This window comes from Marmota marmota, unplaced genomic scaffold, assembly GCF_001458135.2.
Source record: "Marmota marmota marmota unplaced genomic scaffold, marMar, whole genome shotgun sequence".
Lineage (NCBI taxonomy): Eukaryota > Metazoa > Chordata > Mammalia > Rodentia > Sciuridae > Marmota > Marmota marmota.
Genome location: NW_026000103.1, coordinates 6,803,088 through 6,823,125, shown reverse-complemented (window position 1 = coordinate 6,823,125; position 20,038 = coordinate 6,803,088). Strand labels below are relative to the sequence as shown.

General features: G+C 37.6%; 1 long non-coding RNA gene across 1 annotated transcript; it reads right to left on the bottom strand.

The window, feature by feature from the left end:
* Positions 1-6,688: 6,688 nt before the first annotated feature.
* Positions 6,689-16,735, bottom strand: LOC125610820. Its single transcript, XR_007340875.1, has 2 exons — positions 16,560-16,735; positions 6,689-8,384 (listed from the first exon to the last, which is right to left on the bottom strand). It is a non-coding gene; the product is annotated as an uncharacterized LOC125610820 (long non-coding RNA).
* Between the last annotated feature and the right edge of the window lie 3,303 nt (positions 16,736-20,038).

Here is a 20,038-nt window from a genome sequence, read left to right as displayed (position 1 = left end):
CCAGATGGTTGTAAGTGTTTGATATCTGTCATCATGCAGGCCAAACACCTGGATGATTACATTCATTTTCACTCTTTTGCCAGATGTTTTGAAACCATGGAGGTAAGGCTTAAATTAAAAAAAAAAGTTGATGCTTTTTAATCCACAAAGCTGAATAGGGTGCAATAAGTGGTAGAAAAGGAAGAAAATGAGCAATTTTTGAACACCTACTCCCTGCCAGCCACTTCCCTTCCTATTTTTAAATTTAGTCTTTATGAGAATTCCATGAGGCATTATCTCCAACATATAGATAAGGAAACTATGGCTTAGGAATTTAATTTACCAATCTTACATATCTAGAAAGTAGTAAAGCTGAGACCTAATTTCCTTATTATGAGAGAAATATTAGACATAAATGCAATCCAGTTATAGATAATGAAACTAAGAGATGAGAAAGAGTTCCTGCTTAAATAAGGAAATGTACATGGAGATAGAGAAATAGACACAACTCTACTACTGTTTTTCATCTTAAGGACTTTTTAATCCAAGTCTGTAACAGATGTCTACAAAAAAAGTATTACAACAAACCAACCCAGGAGAATTGGCAACGGTGAACAGGTCTCTTGGTTGTGCCATGCTTTTCTTTGGCTCTGATCACACAATAAAATTGAATACAATTGTCTCATTAATTGTTTTACCTCCCTGAAGTTAGGAATTTGGGACAATTTTGTAGAAAAAAACTTAGTTCATTATACAAATGTATGCAGAATAGCATGCAAATATACAAGTGATGATTTACTGGGGGGAAGATTCCAAAGATTGGATTTTATAACTCCTTGTAAATAACCTGGGGGGTAAACTCCCTCTGAATTCAGCAGAAGGCAATTTGGCCCATCTTAAGGTTCTCAACAATGGCTTCATCTTTAGGGAAATAATGAATCAGATTATTCCCCTTTATATGCCAAGGAACATTAATTCCCGAGGCCACACGGAAATAGAATCCAAAGTACCACCTACAAGAATCTGGTTTCTCATAAGGTAGAATTGCTGACTCACAGCCAGTGGGTTCTTGTTCAGAAAGAACCAAAAAGCAGAACTGTTTTTTTAGACAATTGCCTAGGGCAAAGATACCCCATTCCTTCCAAGATAGTAAGCACAAGACAAAAGAAATAACTCTTGGAAGATTACTCAATGTGGCTCCCACACTAAAGAAGAGAGAATTTCTTGAGTCTTAAAGATGATCATGCAAACCCATGGAGGGAGGTCTGTTCACAAGTTTATAATTCCCTGGTTGCTGACCTGCAGGTTAGAGCACTGGGAAGAACATTCATTTTCTAAATAAATATAGGGATGAGAATTTACAGGATAAGGAAATGGGGGTGAAGAAGGGCAGTTGAGTGTACAAATGTTAGTTCCAGAAAATGAACGAATGGGTTGGAGATAATGCACCCTTTGGAAATAACAAAAGCTGTTGAAGGTTTTCAGAGAAGGAAATAAATCATAAAAGAATTTGGATTGCTTTTTATAGGCTAAAGTAAAAGAAAATTGAGCATCTTCAATAAGATTCTTAAGAGAAATTTTATGTAACTGCATTATTTAAATGTTAGGGGGAAAGTGAATCAGATAAAATTTAAAAGGGAATAAACTCTTTGGAAAACCTAATACATACATATCTACAAATATTGAGGGTATAATGAAAAACTGTGGAGGCCAATTGTGTCCATACAGTCAGACCCTTTCTGACCTAGGCCCACCCAGAAATCCCACAACAATTCTCTGATATAATTTGGATCTGGAATGTACCCCAAAGGCTTATGTGTTGAAGGACTGGTCCTCAGAGCAGCAATGTTCAGAGATGGGACTTTTAGGAAATGATTGGATCATGAAGGATCTAACCTCATTAATTCATTGATGGATTCATAATTTGAATGGACTGTTGGGAGGTGGTAGAAACTGTAGGAATTGGGATTTAGTTGAAGGAAATGGATCCTTGGGATTATGTTCCTGGGGACTATATTCTATCCCCAGGTCCCTCTCTCTGCTTCTCATCTATGCTAAAGTAAGTAGCTTTGCTCTGCTCTGCCTTTCGGCCATGACAGTCCTGGAAACAGTAGGGCAAGCTGACAATGGACTGAAACTTCTAAATAGTGAGACATAATAAATCCTTCCTACTCTTAAGTTGTTATTCTTGGGTTTTCTGTTGCAGTGAGGGACAGCTGACTAATGCACCCTCTAGATAGATACTACTCTCTTACTGTTGAATATGGGAAAGTTCTAAGAGGGTAAGCAGCTTGTTCCAGAAGAATCAGAGCCTGGGAACAAAAGGCCATACTCATCAACACTATGCAAGACTGCCATACAGTTCTATCTGCCACCCCCACCTAACACACACTCAGGTTTGATAGTTGTAAACTCCATTCATTTCCATAAGGGCTTTAAAACTCAATGCTAACATCCTTCCCAGCAGGGTCTATACACATATATCTTCTATGACTGAAGTACACAAATCAGGCGAACCCATGTTCTAATCTACTTGTATATATGCCACCTCGGTCTCAGGATTGATTCCATTGGAAGCAGAAGGAACAGGATCATCCCAGTGTTCCTTGTACTCTCTTCACACTGTAATTTGGATCTTTGCCATCTTACACCAAGTGCAATCAATCATATAGGAGTATTTCTCCTACCTCCATGAAGTCTTATCGCTGGACAGTTAATTCCCCTTTCCCCAATAAGCACAATGTGTAGTCAAGTGGATCTCAGCCTAAGTACACAAAGTTTGTGACCTGCGTAAACCCAACGGCAGCCAGAACAGCGAGTCCTTTTTCCATCTCATATAATGACCTGAACCGACACACCCACATCCGCTTAAGGAAACAGCCCCCTGAGTGGTCTTTTTTTTCTTTCTAGATCAAGACCATTAAACTTTCAAATATTTCTCTCCATAAATCTTCCAGTTTTCAGAAACAAATCCTTAGAATCAAAAGAGGTAAGGAACCTTAAAAGATAATAATGCAGACAAAGAAAGAAATTGATTAATTTACTTACTTCAGAAAACCTAAAGCTAAAAATTGGTAATTCAACTAACATTAAATGATACTGGCTTGCAGAATGGACAGAAAGTTTCAACAAGAGCTGAATGGTGGATTTTTACAAAATGGACACTCGTGCATCAATAACTAAAAAACCCCAGGCCACTCCAGTGACCAATGACCTTATGTACTTTTTCAGTGATTTACCTATCTTATGCCCTGCCCACTTGTAACCACTTTTTTGATAACCACTCTGCCATGTTGTTTTGCCAGTCCTAGAATTGTACATAAAGACTCACGCACTATGTACTGTTTTGTGAATAGCAAATTTTCCCTCAGCAGCACGAATCTGAGATTGATTATTACAGATTATTGGAGTTTCATTTAGGGTTTTCTGTGTAGTATTCTATATGAATACATCATGACTTATTTATGCATTCTATTGTGGATGGACTTTTGAGTAGATTTTTCACTCCTAGGAGTGGATTCTGTGCCCAATTAATGCAATTGTCTTTTGGTGAACATATGTATCCCATTGTCCTGTTTTCCCCAGTAAAATATGCTTCAATAATTCATTATCAAATATATTACCATTTGGTTTGGATTATGCATCCAATATGATAAGAGGATTTTATTTTGTATCTTAATTCTGAACTCCATAGCACTGGTAACCCTTTCTGGTTCCCGTTGTTGGTAAACTTTTAAATATTTTTTTTATTCTACTGTCAAATCATTTTAGAACATTAAATATTTTAATTTTTTTTGTAGTTGTAGATGAACAGAATGCCTTTATTTTATTGTTTATTTTTATGTGGTGCTAAGGATCAAACCCAGTGCTTCATACATGCTAGGCAAACGCTATGCCACTCTGCCACTGAGCCCCAGCGCCAGCCCAGAACATTAAATATTTTTAAATCTAGTATAAAACAGTATATTAGCCTGTTCACCTCCTGCCCAAGGAAGAATGTGGGAACTACTAAAATTTGTTATTGTTGCCAGTCGACTTGAGATTTCTGTTTTTTTAAAAAACACTTTCCCAACTTTTAGTTCTCTACTCTCTCCATGACATTTCCACCAAATATTCATATTATTCTTAAGCTAACCCAGATTTTTTCTTTTAGGACAAAAGTAGTTATCACATATTATCATAAATTTATATAATGCCATAGCTCTCCTGGGTAAATTTAATAAAAAATATGCAGTGATAGGAATTCTCTAAATAATAACTCACCATTGGCAGGAGTTTTAGACACCATAATATAAGTTAAGTAGATCCTGGCCTGCAGTAGAAACTCCCCAGAAGCCTCAAATCCATAAGGTTAGCATGTATGTTGCACTTATAATGGTAGTGGAATTAGTTCTTTTAGCACTGGTTTTAATATAACCTCTTACTTACTTGACCAAGTATTTTTTCATTGTGATAAATGATGTAAGGTATGAAGAGTTCCCATAAATCCCTTTTGTCAGGGTTGGATGGGACCAATGGCCAATGGAACATGGAGGAAAACAGACTTTAGAAATTAGCTTGTGTGTTTCTCACGCCTAGAAGGTTAACTCCTGGCCTGAACATCAGGCCCCTTTCTGCCATCTTCTCTTTCTGAACCTTGATTTGAATGGGAAGGTCCAACACAAAAGTAAGACTTCACTCTTGGAAGAGAAGTCTTCCTGCCTTTTCAACTGCTGACTTTTCTTATACAAACCGTAATTGAATCAAGCTTCTCCCATAGACCAATATGCTTCCAGGCTACCTGATGGAAAATGATGACTAGATTTTGTTTTCCATGAGATTGATAAATTGATAGTATAAAAGAATCAAGTCAAACATTAAGAAGTCTATAAAACCTTTGGTTTGCTTATGGATAATATGACAAGGTCATAAAGTCAGGCAGGATAAAAGATCTCACCCAGAGGTAGCTTTTCACTTTTCTCTTTCCCATGACTACAACTTATCTGTCTTACAATTCTTGCTGTATTAGCTCAGACAGCTCTATGAAATACTCAATTTACTCTACATTTGGTTTAATATAACTAGAAGAAGTAGGTGCATGATATGAAAACTCTTCACCATTCTTAATCTAGAATCTCTAAACCAAAGTCATAAAATAGTTCTGGCACTCTAAATGATTCAGTGTAGATGTAAGTTAATAAGAGCATTCTCTTTTACTGATGTTTTTAGATCTACTTGGGGATGGGAGATAAAACAGTGGTAAAATATTGGGGCTGCTGAAAACAACAAAGATAAAGCTAGGAAGGAATTATGAGCATCTGGCCACCTGTGAGAGGTTATTGCCTCTGCATTCTAAACAGCAGCTGAGTATACATTGGAACAGATAAGATCAGATACCTTGGAAATGCCTAAGACAGTCTTAGTTGAAACAGAAGTATGTATGCTGATCTTTAGAAAGAAACAAAGTTAAAATAGTTAAATTGATTTAGTTGATGGAATGTAAAGATTATTTTTTTCTTCTTTTAGCACCTATCACAGTTGCCATATCTCAAAAATGTAAGTGAAACAAATCCAACTGGGTACAATGTTTTGTTTTGTTTTGTTTTTGGCAGTGCTAGGGATTGAGCCTAGCGGCATGCACTCTATAGCTTTTATTTAAGACTGAGTCTAAATTGCCCAGGGGGGGCCTCAAATTTGCAATCTTCCTGTCTCAGCCTCCTGAGTAGTTTGGGATCAGAGGAATGTGCCACCACACCTAGCTGAATTTGTAATTAAAATGACATATTCAAGAGGAAGTAGACCAGTTCAGTGAATTAAGGTGACAAAATAGAACATTGAAGAAAAAAGACATTTTATTTTATTTATTTATTTATTTTTTAGGAATTGTCTTAAAGCAATGGCATCATCTCTTACTCATTAAATGTGGGCTGTGCCTTGTTATCTCCTTCCAAGTAGTACAGCATTCAGTGAAGAAATGATAACCCTGTTTCACACAGGTGATCAAAGTCAACACAACAGGGATAAGTTATTGACAGTATACTTCCTCCATAGGATGTGAGGAGATTGACATATGACCTCTGTGGTCAGGTCATACTCCCCAATACCTGTGACCCAATTCTAATCACTAAGAGTCATACTACAAAATACCTGACTCTTCCAAACTGTCAACTTGAGGTCATCATAAACAAGGAAAGTCTGAAAACAGGTTACAAAAGGACCAGAGATCATAAAACAATTGCAAGGACCAGGACCCAAGAATCTTACATACATTGTGGCATGTGGCAAGAAAAGTGAGTCAGAAAAAGGACATTAGATAAAAACTACAGGCATCTGAATAAAGTATGGGCTTTAGTTAAAAATCAATGTATTAATATTAGTTCATTGATTGTAAAAATGTACCATACTCTTGTGAGACATTAGTAATAGGGGAAACTGAGTACAGTGTATATGGCACCTTTCCATACAATCTTTATGGTTTTTATGTAAATCCAGAAGAATTTTAAAATTCAAGTTATAATAAACATATTTATTTTGTTGGTGACAAAAATCACCACATTTTGAGATTAATATCTTGAAGGCCTGAACAACTGGAACTTCACCTTAATACAGGATATGAGGGCTTTCTTTTCAGGAAATCTTAAAGATAAACTATTTTTCCATAGGAATTGTTTAGGTCTATTGCAGTCTTAAGATGAGCAGGTTGGAATCAAAAGACTGAATTGTCTTGGTGCCAAGATGTTATGATTCTATAACTTATTTAATAAAATTGGATTTCAATTACCTACAGGTAAATATAATTCCATTCTTATTAAGTTTCTCACAGAAGCCTTATTTCTTTTAGACTTCAGTTGAATCATGAGTTCATATGATAATAGTATCAAAACCGTTACTCCCCCTGCCATAAAAAGAAAGCCCCACTTTTCCCTCATCTAGGTGTGCCAGATGTTTTTCTTCCTCGGACAACACAAGGGAGGCAGTCTTGTTTAGCATGAGTGGCTTTCCAGATAATTCTATAATGACTACTCCTTAGCATTTAGTTATTTTCCAGGTGCTGGAAAATTAGTATTAATGCTTATACTAAGTTCTCCTGATCTCCACCACCTCCATAATGTACAGGAACATGGTGCGAGGGAAGCATCTACTCATTTCCTCTTCTATAAATCTTTTCCCCCCACAATTATAGGAAGTTTGGTGGTTAACTACTTTTTTTCTAGTGTAACATTCTTTGGTTGAAATCACATATCTCTTTTACTGCCACGAAGGAAAAACTGGAGCTAGGCTACAAAGAACATCAGGGGAGTGTGTGTGTGTGTGTGTGTGTGTGTGTGTGTGTGTGTGTGTGTGTTGGGCTTAATAAATGTTCTCATCCACTGTAAATTCTATATTTAATTCTCTCCCACAGCCCATCACTCAACAAGTATGTATGTGTATACATTTTTTAAAAAACAAAAGCACAGCTAACTTCTATGCATCTTCTATGCTTCACTCAAGCAGAAGCTCTCAAAGTTCCTTAAGGAAAGCTGCTCCTGGGAGCAGCAGGAATTCAAATTTCCTAACTTCATTAGATGTTGAACACACCTTGAATGCTTTATAAATGTGTGATAATAAAAACAATGTAATTTGAACAAGGATCAGAACCATGTAAAGATTGGGCTAACTGCAGTGAACTGGAGGTCCCCACTCTCCCCATATTTCCTATTTCTGACTGCTGTTAAATCTCCTTTAGTGAACTGGCCAGGCTGTGCTACAAGGCTGTAAATGAATCCCTTCCTTGCCCTTGAACTTGTTAAGCTCTCCAGCTTCTACTATTCTGTCTGGCAGGCTGCTCCACATCCTAATGACTTTTTGCAAGGAACAGCACCTCCTGATATCTAACACACTGCCCTGTCATCTGCGATTAGGTGAGCTTACTTCTGCAGCTAATGATGTGAGGCTTCTCTTACTCTTTCTCCTTTGATAAAGTTTTCAGCCCACAGTGAGTGGAAAAGGAGAGGATTTGGAGCTGGGAAAGAGAAAAGTGAGGAAGAGAGAGGAGGAGAGAGAGACAGAGTGAGGAGAAAAATCTATGAATATGGGCCAGTACCTAATTATAATTCAAGACATCGGCAATTTAATAAAAACAACTCCTCCAGAATGCAGCCATAAGGAAAGAGTTTCCACAATCTGTTCATCTGCATAATTAGTGATTGAGGACCTGGGAACAGTTGGAACATTGCTGAGGAAGGCCCAGGTCACATTATTGATAACATAAATAACAAAGATACAGATTTCCCCAAACTACAAACATCAGAATGTAACTAACAACAACCTAATAGGAGCACAGAAAACAAACAGAAAGCAGATAAACTCTGGAGCCTGGCAGGCGCAAGCCTGGAGTCAAGCACATCTTTCTTCCATCTAAACACCCTGAGGTTCCTCAGAGTCACCTAAAAACAAGAACATAGGAAGTTCTTATTAGCAGTGCTTACTGCAAGGATGTGCAACCACAGCTGTGAGTACACACTTTCTACAAGGCAGACACATAGTCTTTATGCTTTACACATGGGAATGTAATTCATTTTGGGAAAAAAAATTGCAATGCTAAACTTCATTATTTCATAGCACAGGGGAGAACCGGCAAATGAATCTTGAAGACACAGTTTTCAGGTTAAAACTCTGCTGAATTCTGTAAGAGGCACTGATAAGTCTGTTTAATACCTTTAAAACTGAGTTAATTACCCATCTCCATTATAAAGTGATGTGCATTCTTATTGCTAATTTGAGGAGGGCTATGAGAATCATGAGAGCAGGAATCCTGTCTGTCTTCCTATACTCTGTATTTCTAGCTCTCTCCATAGGGCCGAGAAGACTGTACACTCTGTACGTGTTTGTTGATGAGCTGACTATATTTGACTAGAGACAAATAAAGCAAATTAAAAGAGGAGGTTAGAAATCTCTTAAAGTTCTATTAGTCAAATACAGTCATTGGTTTACGAGTCTTGCTCAGGAACTTTTGTGCAAATGGAGATATAGTTTTTACATAATGATTTTTAAACCAAGTATCAGCTCTGGAGAGGTTGCAGATAGACTGTCCAAGGTCCCAGAGTTCCAGATCAATCAGGCTGAGGTGTGTGTGTACATAAACTATAAATCCCAGCACATTTGAACACTGTGCCTGCACGCAATGTGAGACCTTCACTGTGTGAGCAAAGAACCATATTTGAACCCAAGCAGTATGGGTGACAGCGTATGAGCCCAGGAAAGAATGTTCAGAGCACAAAGCTCCGTCATGCATGACTCTCCCTCAGGTAAATATGTGAATAGTTTCAACTTTTAACAATAGAAAAGAAAATAGTAATACTTTTTGAAAGTATATGTGGCTTTGTGCTTTCAGGCTCTAAAAACCACATAAATACCTGTGGTTTTGAAATATCCTTAAGATACCAGAGGGGACGATCCTGTCTGACTGGGTGAGTCAGATAAAAGGAAAGCCTGTTCTTTCAGTGGGAAATTAACCTATTTATGTAGAGCTGTAATAATCGCATATTCATTCAGTTGTGGCATCAAAGGCCTCTGAAGCCTAAACTTACCATTTTCAAAAATGGGAAAGCAATCGGGAAATCTGTACTTTTAAATGAGGTATTGTATCATTGATCTATGAAATACATAGATTTCATTACTTGATTCAACAAATATTTCTTGAGTTCCTCCTATGGGCCATTCATTCTGCAAACCCTGAAGTTACCAGTAAACAAAACAGACAAAAAAAAAAAAATGTCCCTGTTTTCACCTGACTCAAGGGCCTATGAGTGAAAATACCAGCAGTTTGCCTCACTAGGTCATGCATTCCTGAAACAGCTTTTGTATCTGAAATATGACTCCCATGATCTGAAGATCATGCTGTCCCTGGGCAGGTGCCTTAAACTGCCAACTGGTTCAGCATGATTGGCAGACGCCATTGAATGAACTCTTGCAGGAGGTGAGAGGAGACGTGCAAGAGGCCTCCAAGACACAGGGCGTTCAAAAGTTGAGCTTTGTATAACCAAAGAGAGTGGAGTAGTTAGATGTCGTGAATGCCTACACATCACACCTGTGATTTTAAAAGAATTCAAGTTTAATGGACAAAGGTCAGTATATCTTAGAAAACTCTGGCCTGTCTTTGACTCTTTTACTAGGTCATGAAAGACTTAAAGCAGTGGTTCCCAGACTTATGAATTTCTTAGATGGCAATAACTGAAATAAAACAACAACAAAGAAAAGGAGACTGCATGGGGGAATGCCAGCTTTTCATTTTAAATAAGGGCATTAGAAGACATTTAAGTATTTTTGAAAGTAGGAAAAAATACCAAAATAAATTATAATTATTTCCAAGAAAATAGAGTTGGCATTTATTACCAACACACATTAGCTGTTGTACAAGGACAGGCTAAATTATGCTATAATAAAAAATACTACTCTTTCCCACAGACTCAGAAGCTTAAAACAACATGCTACATGTTTTTTTGTGCATAGGCAGAAGTGGTCATCTCTTGGAGATTGCAACTGAGAAAGTGACCCTCTCAAATGTTATCAACTGTTGTGCCAGTGGGAAAAAAGAGAGCTCTGAATGTTCTTGAAGCAGCAATGAATGCTCCAGTCCACAAGTAACATACCTCACTTCTCTCAATTCATTGTCTAGAACTAGTCACACACCCCATCCGATCAGATAAGGCAGGAAGGACCAAGTTACCATGTTCCTGCTGAGCTAAGAGTATCTGACAGGCAGCACTGATGAGTGCCACAAATATATTATGTCATTGGTCTTGTTTTCTTATCTCATTAGGACTAGTGAAAATGATAGTCACTTTCTTACATAGAACTTAGTGTTTGAGAACAACCAATGTTAAAGAAAGGAGGGAGGGGAGGAAGAATACCCATTAACAAAGTAAAATTATTTCCGGAAATTAGAACTTTCTGTGGGTACATGCAGGTTATCACTAGATGGCAAATAAGGAGAATGATAGAGTCCGACCCAGAATTGAGAACCCAGAATGCTAAGAGCAGTAACGACAGAAGGGGTACTGAAATGCAAAGCCTGCCCCAGTAGCAAAGTCTCTTGCACTTGAACTGAAAGACAATTTGCTTTAGCTGTCAACAGTGTCATGCTTTATAACCTCTTCTTAATCCACCCCCCGAAGGATGATTATTTCACCCTTAACTCTGCACACAAGCATCTGAACAGGTCTGAGTCAGCCCAGCAAACTCCAGCAACATCATGTTGACCCTAAAGGTTGCATAAGAAATAAAAAAAAAGAAGCTTAGTTTCCTGTGCTGTGTGCTCACTTGGTCACGGTTGTTTTGTTCTGTGTTGTTGCTTTTATCATTGCTAATACATGTGGCAAAACCGACCTTCAAAATTAAGTTAAATCTCTTTGCTCAGCTATTCTATTGAGCTATGAGGCAGGGAAGTCTTACGCTGTTTTATGGAAATTCTGATTTTCAAAGTAATAAACAAATCTCAAAGGAACCAGAAAGGAACTATTGGACCCATGCCACACACTGTGTGGGCTCAAGAAACTGTATTTGATGATGGTGAATTTTCCTTTCAAAAAACACCCCCAAACAAAGCTTAAGTTCCAGAAATGTTTTCTAGGCCAGACTCGTAGTAAATTTTCCTTGGGAAGGCTGATGCAAGATGAAGGACAAATGTAAGAAGATGGACTTGGTACCCAAGTGAGGGAATAAGAGTTCAAACAAACGTGCAACCAGGGTCGAGCCTTTGATTTCTTAATTCAAATAAATAATGATCAATTTAATGGGGGACAGGGAGAAGCCAGTATTGCCATATAACATATTGAATAGAATAATTATTTAAATTCATAATACAGTTTTCAAAAGTGATATAAAGTGAAATCTATTTTTTTTACTCATTTCCAGGAATCCTAAGTTCTTCTTGCAAAACATAAAGTTAATGGTTTCTACAGCACCCTTCAGAAAAATTGTAATGCCTCTATTTATATGTATATTTATCTATTTTTTTATTTACTCAGACAGAATCTGTTACAGGTAGTCTTTTCCATTTTAGCTATTCAAGCATTATCTTAGAATCATACAGACATAGTCTAGGTAGATTTCTACCTGATTGTAACTTTGAAATTATCAGTCTGATTTCCCTTTTGAATTCACTGAGAAACTGCTCATGTAGCCTCCCAAGCATTTTTTTTTTCTTTAATGGTACTTTGCACTAGAAAAAAAATAACCTGTTGCGTTGAAATATCTCAAGATTAAATATTAGCTACTAATGAATGGGGCAATCATCTGCTCTTGAAATAAATAACCAAAGCTCTAAATGAATGCTTTTGGATAATAAACTTGGCTTTGTGTCTGGCCCAAAAAACTGTCAAGATGACCCACTTTTAAAATCAGAAATCTTCAGACAATATTTGTGTTATAGAAAAGCTTCTTTGGATATCTAGGGTGAGAAGAGGGAGGGAAACGAATTGAGAACTTGGAAATCAAAAACTGGTTTCTTAACGAGGTATGGTGGTGCACACCTGTAATCCCAAGCAACTAGGGAGGCTGAGGCAAGAGGATCACAAGTTCAAACCCAGCTTCAGCAACTTAATGAGGCCCTTAGCAACTTAGTGAGATCCTATCTCAAAATAAAAAAGGGTGGGATGTGGTTCAGAGGTTAAGTGTTCCTGGGTTCAATCTCTGGTACCAAAAAACCAAAACAACAAACAACTCTTTCTTCATCAGAATTTCCTGAGCTTTGATTAGAATTAGAGTAACATTCTGAGAAGAGAACCCAGGTAGCAGTCCCTCCAGCAGACCCATCACAATGTAGCAACTGTAGGATGATTTCTATACACAGGACTCTGTAGGGAGATTAGTAAATTTAATGCTGGTATTTACAGATTAATGTGTATATTACTGAGGTAGACTGAGAATGCAGGGAGGATTACTATAAAGGTGACTGAAAGGAAGGGAAAATGGCCGTTGGTTGAGCGCCTACTTTGTGTCAGATATTACTCAACTCCTAATTTCAACTTTTTCATTAGATAAAATGTCGCTGGAAGGCAGTCTTTCCTCTAAGATAGGCAGGTGGTTAAGGTACATCACTAGCTCATAGAAAAGAAAATGAATCGCTCACCAAGTCACACGGTGAGCAGTGGGTCAGGCAGGGATTCAAATGTAGTTCTCTGGCTACAAAGACAGTCTTCTTCTCACTGTACCGCAACACTCTTCAAACATTATCTATTCCCTAAAATATGTGCCAGGCCCAGATGGTTTTGCAGCTGAATTCTATCTGACTTTCAGTGAACAGATAATCCTACGTTATTCAAAAAATTTCTGACCATAGCAAAAGATGGAAAGCTTCCCAATTCAATTTACAAAGCTAGCATAACCTTACTTCCTAGACCTGATGAAGATGGAATAAAAAGAAACGTATGAAAAATTCCACTGATGAATATAGATGCAATACAGTCTTAAGTTATATATAAAAATCAGCAAATTAAATCCAGGTGCCCATTAAATGAATTGCATACCATGACCAAAAGAGTATATTGCAGGAATGCAGGGATAGTTCAACATTAGAAAATATTGGAACATAACTCATCATATTGATAAATTAATGAAAAACATAATATAAATACATTATTTAATGCTAATTTAATATCTCTTAAAAAATAGCTGCCATTTCTAATTTATAAACAAAAACTCCATGTTAAAGTAATATAACTTCAAAGATGGTGTAATACCAATAGCAAATATCATATATAAAGAAATACAAAAAACATCAGCCTTGAAAAAGCAGAAGACAAGGAGAGAGCAGCAATTTAAACAATGTTGTTTACAGAGAGTCTAAGGTAATAAAATTAGTAGTATTGATGGTGGAAGGAAGAAGACAAAATATTATATTCATGTTATGATTGCATATCTCATAATTCAGAAGACTGATAAAAGCTAATAACGTTGATAAGAAATCTGAAAACGTGACTGAATACAAAATGAACAAATCAGAGGATATACCACGTTTCAAGATCCAAAAACACACTTTATAATAAAATTATTTCTTCTTATTTTAATATAGAAATTCTGTGCATTCTAATCAAATGTCTAATTAGGGTATTTTTAGAATTAGACAAAATGATTTAAAGTTTTATTTAGAAAATAAGTCTGCAATAATTGCCAAGAAGTTTATGATAAATAAGAATAATGGAAGAGTTCTCTGGATAGCAGGCAGTTTCTTTAGAATGTGAGAGTCCAGGGGCACAACTCAGTGTCTGTGTTGTTTCCAGAACCCACACAACACCAGGGGCAGTGTGCACTCAATAGTTGCCACTTAATATGTGAGTGAATTGAGCTAATGTGATCAAAACAGAATGATTAGGGCCCAGGAATAAACAGGCAGATCAATGAGAAGGAAAAGAGAGTCAAGAAGCTGATTTAAATGTATGTTTTGTTACATGATGTAATTGGCATTTTAGTTTTGGAGGGGGGTAAAGACTCAGTATTTAATCAATGATTTTAAGAATACTGGCTGTCCTTCTGGAGGAAAATAAAGCTGGACCCTGTCATCATCCCCAAATAAAAAGCATGGTCAATAAAACAAGGATTTAACATATAAATATAAATGTCTTAGACATGAATTACCTACAACTTTACTAAAGCCAGATATCCCTCACTGGTGTCTGCCTGGATTCCTCTGTCCCTACTTCTCCCAGGACTAATGGGACTTCCATGTTTAAGTTAAACTAGAGTCTGTTTTTACCCTCTCCTCACCACCCAACAGCTGCTCTTTCTTTCTGTGGGTATGACTGTTATCCGTGTCCTCACTCCAGTGGGATTGAATGTTCTTAGAAGAAATTTGTTTCCCATGGGTCTTCCTTCATGGCTGTGTTATTTGTGTCCTAATTTGGCAGGTAGAATTTGACAGAAAAATCAATGTGAACAGATTCATGTGATTGTTGATATTAATCTTCTAATGTATAATCATGTTCTAAAATGATCTGTGCTGGACAAATGACAAGACAAGCAATACAGTAAGGTAATCTTGTAAGAGAACAAAGACTTAGTTGATCAATCATGAAGAAGGAAAACAGGGATGGATGGAAAGATCATTAAAGGTCATAAACAAAAGTCCCCAGGTTTTGCAGGAATCTTCTGGTGTTTTAGAAATAACCATGTCTAGAACTAGCGAGTACAAAGCTGAACTAGAGATGGGAAGATTGCTGTCCTGTTCACTTATTATTTCTGGAACGAAGATATTCTCAAAGCAGTGAGAAATACCTTAACTAGAAGGCCGAGTGAATACTTGACCATTGTTCATCTCTCTCTACAATGAAGGGGCTCACACTTCGAGAACCTGCTTTTGGGAGTGCAATTAACCTCATGCCAAGGGAATGAGGAAATTAGAAACAGAGTGATTTATCCAAACCGCGGACCACACCCACTTGCCCAAGGGGAGACCGAGTTTGATGGAGGGAATATAATTCTGAGTTCAAAACTTATTTCACCTCTTGGGGAAATTCCTTACCTTCTCCGTGCCTCGTTTTCTCATCTCTAAAACAGATACTCAATAATCATCTCACACAAGGAAAGTGCCCAGGATAATAACTGCTCATTCCTGCTGCCTTCACACCTCTTCCCAGCAGAAATTTTGAGGGGGTACAAAAAAAAAATACGCTCAAAAATTCCATCTCTAATAGAGAAAAAATGCATATCCAATTTTCTATTAGATAAGGCTCATTCAAAATAAGTGTCCAAGGCATTCCTGAACAACAGTTTTATCCAAAGACATGTATTCCAACAACAGCATATTGATTTTATTCTACATAGGCTCTTTGCAGATTCAAACATTTGTTGTAGTGTGGGACAAGATTTTTGGCATCAATTTAGTAAAACGTTGGGTTCTTCGTTTGCATAACTGTTGCGCCTGTAATGAGCACATACAAAGCCTTGGCTCATTTTGCTGCTCTCCACCCGCTTCAGAGCAGTGGCTGTTTCTCCCTCCCATCTGCAGCCTAGGGAGGCTGTGTAAAGTCCCGCCAGAGCCCAGAATATATACTACAAACCAAAAGCATTTACAATAAAAAATCCACAAAAAAGTTCTCCATCTTTCAGCATCACAAGGAGTGAACAATGTTGCATGTCCGGAACAATTCTCCATGTCACTACTGCAGTTCTTGACACATGAGATCAGCATAGAACTTTTAGTAAGTCCTGTGGACATCACTAGAAATGACTTTTATTTAAGCTATTAATGGTGACTCCACACCTTTTTTTTTCTTAATTAGCATCCACTTTTGTGCAGAAACAAAAATTTGTACATAAAACTGTACATTCAGTGAAGCCCCAGGATGAGGAGATGTCATTCTGTCTTTAATTTACACAGCAAGTGGTTAAATAACTGTTTCTCCATGTATAGGATCAGGAAGAGTTAATGGGAATTATTTTATGTCACATTTGTTATTGCATATTACTATAATACCCAAGGAGAGTTAGGACATTCCCAGTAACTTAACATTTTCACATATATCATCTTGTCAACTCTAATTCCTCCCTCCAGTAGATATTTATTTTATAGACCCTGTATTTCATACACAGCAAAAGGTTTGGCGATTAAGAATAAAGTATACCGTGTCCTCTAGGGCGTGACAGTTCTTTTCAGCATTATGTGGCACCTCCTCCAAAAGCAGTCAGAGCAAGGTGTTAGGGGAGCAACCAGAATGGATGCTTGGCAGGAGAAGCAGGTCATTTTTTCTTATCCAATGATGAACTGAGTGGAGAAGTCAGTTCTTTCTTGAAGATTATTTTAGGCTGAAACCTGAAAAATAAGTGAGAGGAAGCATTCTATGCAGAAGGTACTTTTGTTTTTCAATTCTTAAAACTAGAGTAGTACTCCAGACCAATAAGAGCAGTTAATATCTGATGAGTCTTGAGGTTGGCCCTGAGCTAGTATTATGTTAAATACCCTATATGGATTGTCTCACACATTTTTTCCACATCATACCTATAAGTTATATTGCTTCTACTTATATAGAGAAAAATAGGACTTAATTTTTTTTTAATTAATACCACCAGCTTCCCACAGCCCCAAATAGGTATTCTGGGCAATGTGCAGCAGGTCGTCTGTGCTTTGATCTGTAAAGCCGTTTCCAAATATTCCTTTAGTTTGAGTGGACTTTGTTTGGAGAGACTCTATCCACAACCTTTTCACATTCTTTTCTTTTATTATTTTTTCTTAAAACTTATCTTCTCTGATGCAAAAAGAATCAGAAACATCACTAAAAAAAGAAAAGTGATATACCACCATGTATATACATGTGTCTGTCCTGTCATAACTCAAAGCCATAGGTAGAAAACTGGAACTTCTAGAGATTATGCCCAGGTTTCATTCATTCTCTGCTCTCTTCTTACCTTCATACCACTAGTAGATGGAAAAAAAGGTGAAAAATGATGAACTTATGGCTTAATTATGGTGCAGGAGCCTATCTGAAGGGACACACTGGTTCTTCTGAATGTTAGGTTCCGGTGATGGGAACAGTCTATAGACAAGGGTGGGCAGGGTAGACAGAAAGTAAATGTGAGAGTGGCTGGAGGGAAAATACCATATGTGTCCACATAATCTTCTCTTTGCAGTCCTGTTTTGTAATAAAATACTACCTTTTATAGCAAAATTGGTATACACAACATGGTGGTTAAGATTCTGGAGTTTGGAGTGGGAAAAATTAAAGATTGAATATTTGTTGTCACTTATAAATTGCCATGCTATATCTATGGGCAGTTTACAAAATGTGCCTGAACCTTGTTTTTCTTGCATGTGGAGTGAAGCTAAAAACACTCACCACTTAGTTTCTCAAGGTCATTAGAGGAAAACCGTCATGTAAAGCGCTGAGCATGGTACTTGCCACACAGAGAGAATTGCATAAGTAAGAGTTATTGGAATTACTTGGTTTACAATTTTAAACCTCTGGGTAAAGGTAAAAACCAAGACATTTTCCAACTGTCAGTTTTAAAAACTAATAGCTTTGAGCCTTCCGAGTAGTGTTCTTGTTCTCATTGGGCACTTTCTAATGAAAACATTTTTAAGGTCTTTTCTTAGCTTCATTTTTTGAATTAAATGAACTTCCATGTTCTATTTACAAAGCATTTATTAATTAATGTTTCCCAATGAATACATTTGATGCTAATATTGGAATTTAAAATCAGCATTTTACAGAATTTAAGGCTAATAGAATTCAGGACACAGAAAGCTCAAAATGGTTTGTACAACCCAAGAATGGCTGCCCCTTCTCGTTCGCCTCATTTAGGGGATGAATTGATCCTTCTCTTCCTCTTCATCCCCCACATCCTAAACAGATTTCCTGAAAGACCTTCTGGTTAAGTTCTCATCCCCTTGGCAAGGCAACTTGTCTGCTGAGCCAGTCAGCTGTCTCATTGAGATTCACTGCCAGGTGGACAGCTTTGATGGCAAGGAGGTGGCGTTCCGCCCAGTTAAGCAGCTTTCAAGCCTCAAGCCATAAAGATGAGCTCCTGGCCCTCCTTCCTCCAGGAGGATGCTGCAGACATATTGCCTGTCCTTGGAAGTGCAGCTTTCCTGCCGCGCGAATTATTGAGCTGTGCAGAACACCTTACTCACTGCTCTCTCCTCGGAGAACTGGAGACACAGACCTTGTCCAGTTTCTAGTGTCAACTCTTCTCCACCAAAGGTGCTGTTCAAGTAATTAGTTTGAGTTGGACGCAAGCAGTATGGGAGTTAAGAGAATGTAGGGTTTTTTTTTGTTTTGTTTTCAGTTGAAGCTGATCTTTTTATTCACCAGGAGAAAAATGCTATAAGACATGTAGGAAATAAAAAACACCATGTTTCTGAATAAAACATCCTCTTTAAAATTGGCCTTGCATATCTTTTCAGCTAAATAAATCTTATTAGAGCTTATATAGCAATAGCAATTGTACCTCCAACAGTGAAGTTAAATTGGGCTGTTTACCAGCCCATTTTATAGATCTGAATACTAAGAACAAAAAATCGTCAAAGACTTGAACATGAAAACAGAATCATTTATATTGCTTTTTATCATATAGGTAAGATGCATTAATTTAAAGATACAGAGAGCTAAGAGGAAACAAAATCATCCATTAAATCACAAGAGAACCTCAGTGTGCCAGTTTACACAACTCCCCCAACAAAGAAGGAGCAGTTGGAGATTATGCAAGGAGATCTTGTTGGAGTGGCCTCTCTGTGTTTTTACCAACTCACTGACTCTTCACCATGGAGGCAGGGAGGAGCTTCCTGTCTCCTTGTGCAAGAGAAAGAGCTTTTCAGGGAATCTTTAGGTCTCACTAACTTAGGCAAGAGTTTGGGAGTTTGGTGAGTGAGTGTGCCAATGTCCAACATCCACCTGAAAAATCCAAAGGCAGAGATGAGTCATCCAGCTGTTTACTTGGTGAAGCAGAACAGCACTGTGGCTTTACTGGGTCCACTGTTTGCCTGGAGGGTGGCAAGTTGAAATACACATGAAGGTTTACTGTGGGGCACTGGGGGAAGGGGCGATTAAGCCAAAGCTGAAACATTTTAAATCCTACCTAAGAGAACACCCTAGAAAGAGCTAGAGGGCCCTGCTGGGACAGTCTAAGTAGAAGAGCTCAGGAAAAACAAGGGAAAATGGTTTTCTGCTTTGCTATCATGGAGTGTTCCATCAAGTTGGGGCTCTGAAGAGAGTTAAATGCAGAAGTGCTCAGTCAAGGCCAGATGTCCTGAAGCTTCTTACAGATGCACCAGCCAAATAGGATGCTTCTATCCTCCTTCATCCTTCTCATCCCTTGTGACTTTTTTTTTCACCCTCTTTGTGGTTGGCAAAAATAGAAAGAAGGTTGGAATCCAAAGTGGGGAAAGATAAAAGAAAAGCTACATGCTACACCTCCCAAAAATGGTGGTGGCAGCCTGAAACTAATTGCTTATCGCTATCTAGCTGAATGATGGATGGAGAATTCTTAGGTTTCAGTTAAGATCATATTGTTGGTTAATATATGGATGGGTTTTTTTTAAATATAAATTTTGTATGTGGAAATCTAGCATCACTATAACATTTTATACTAATAGTGACCAAAAATGTCA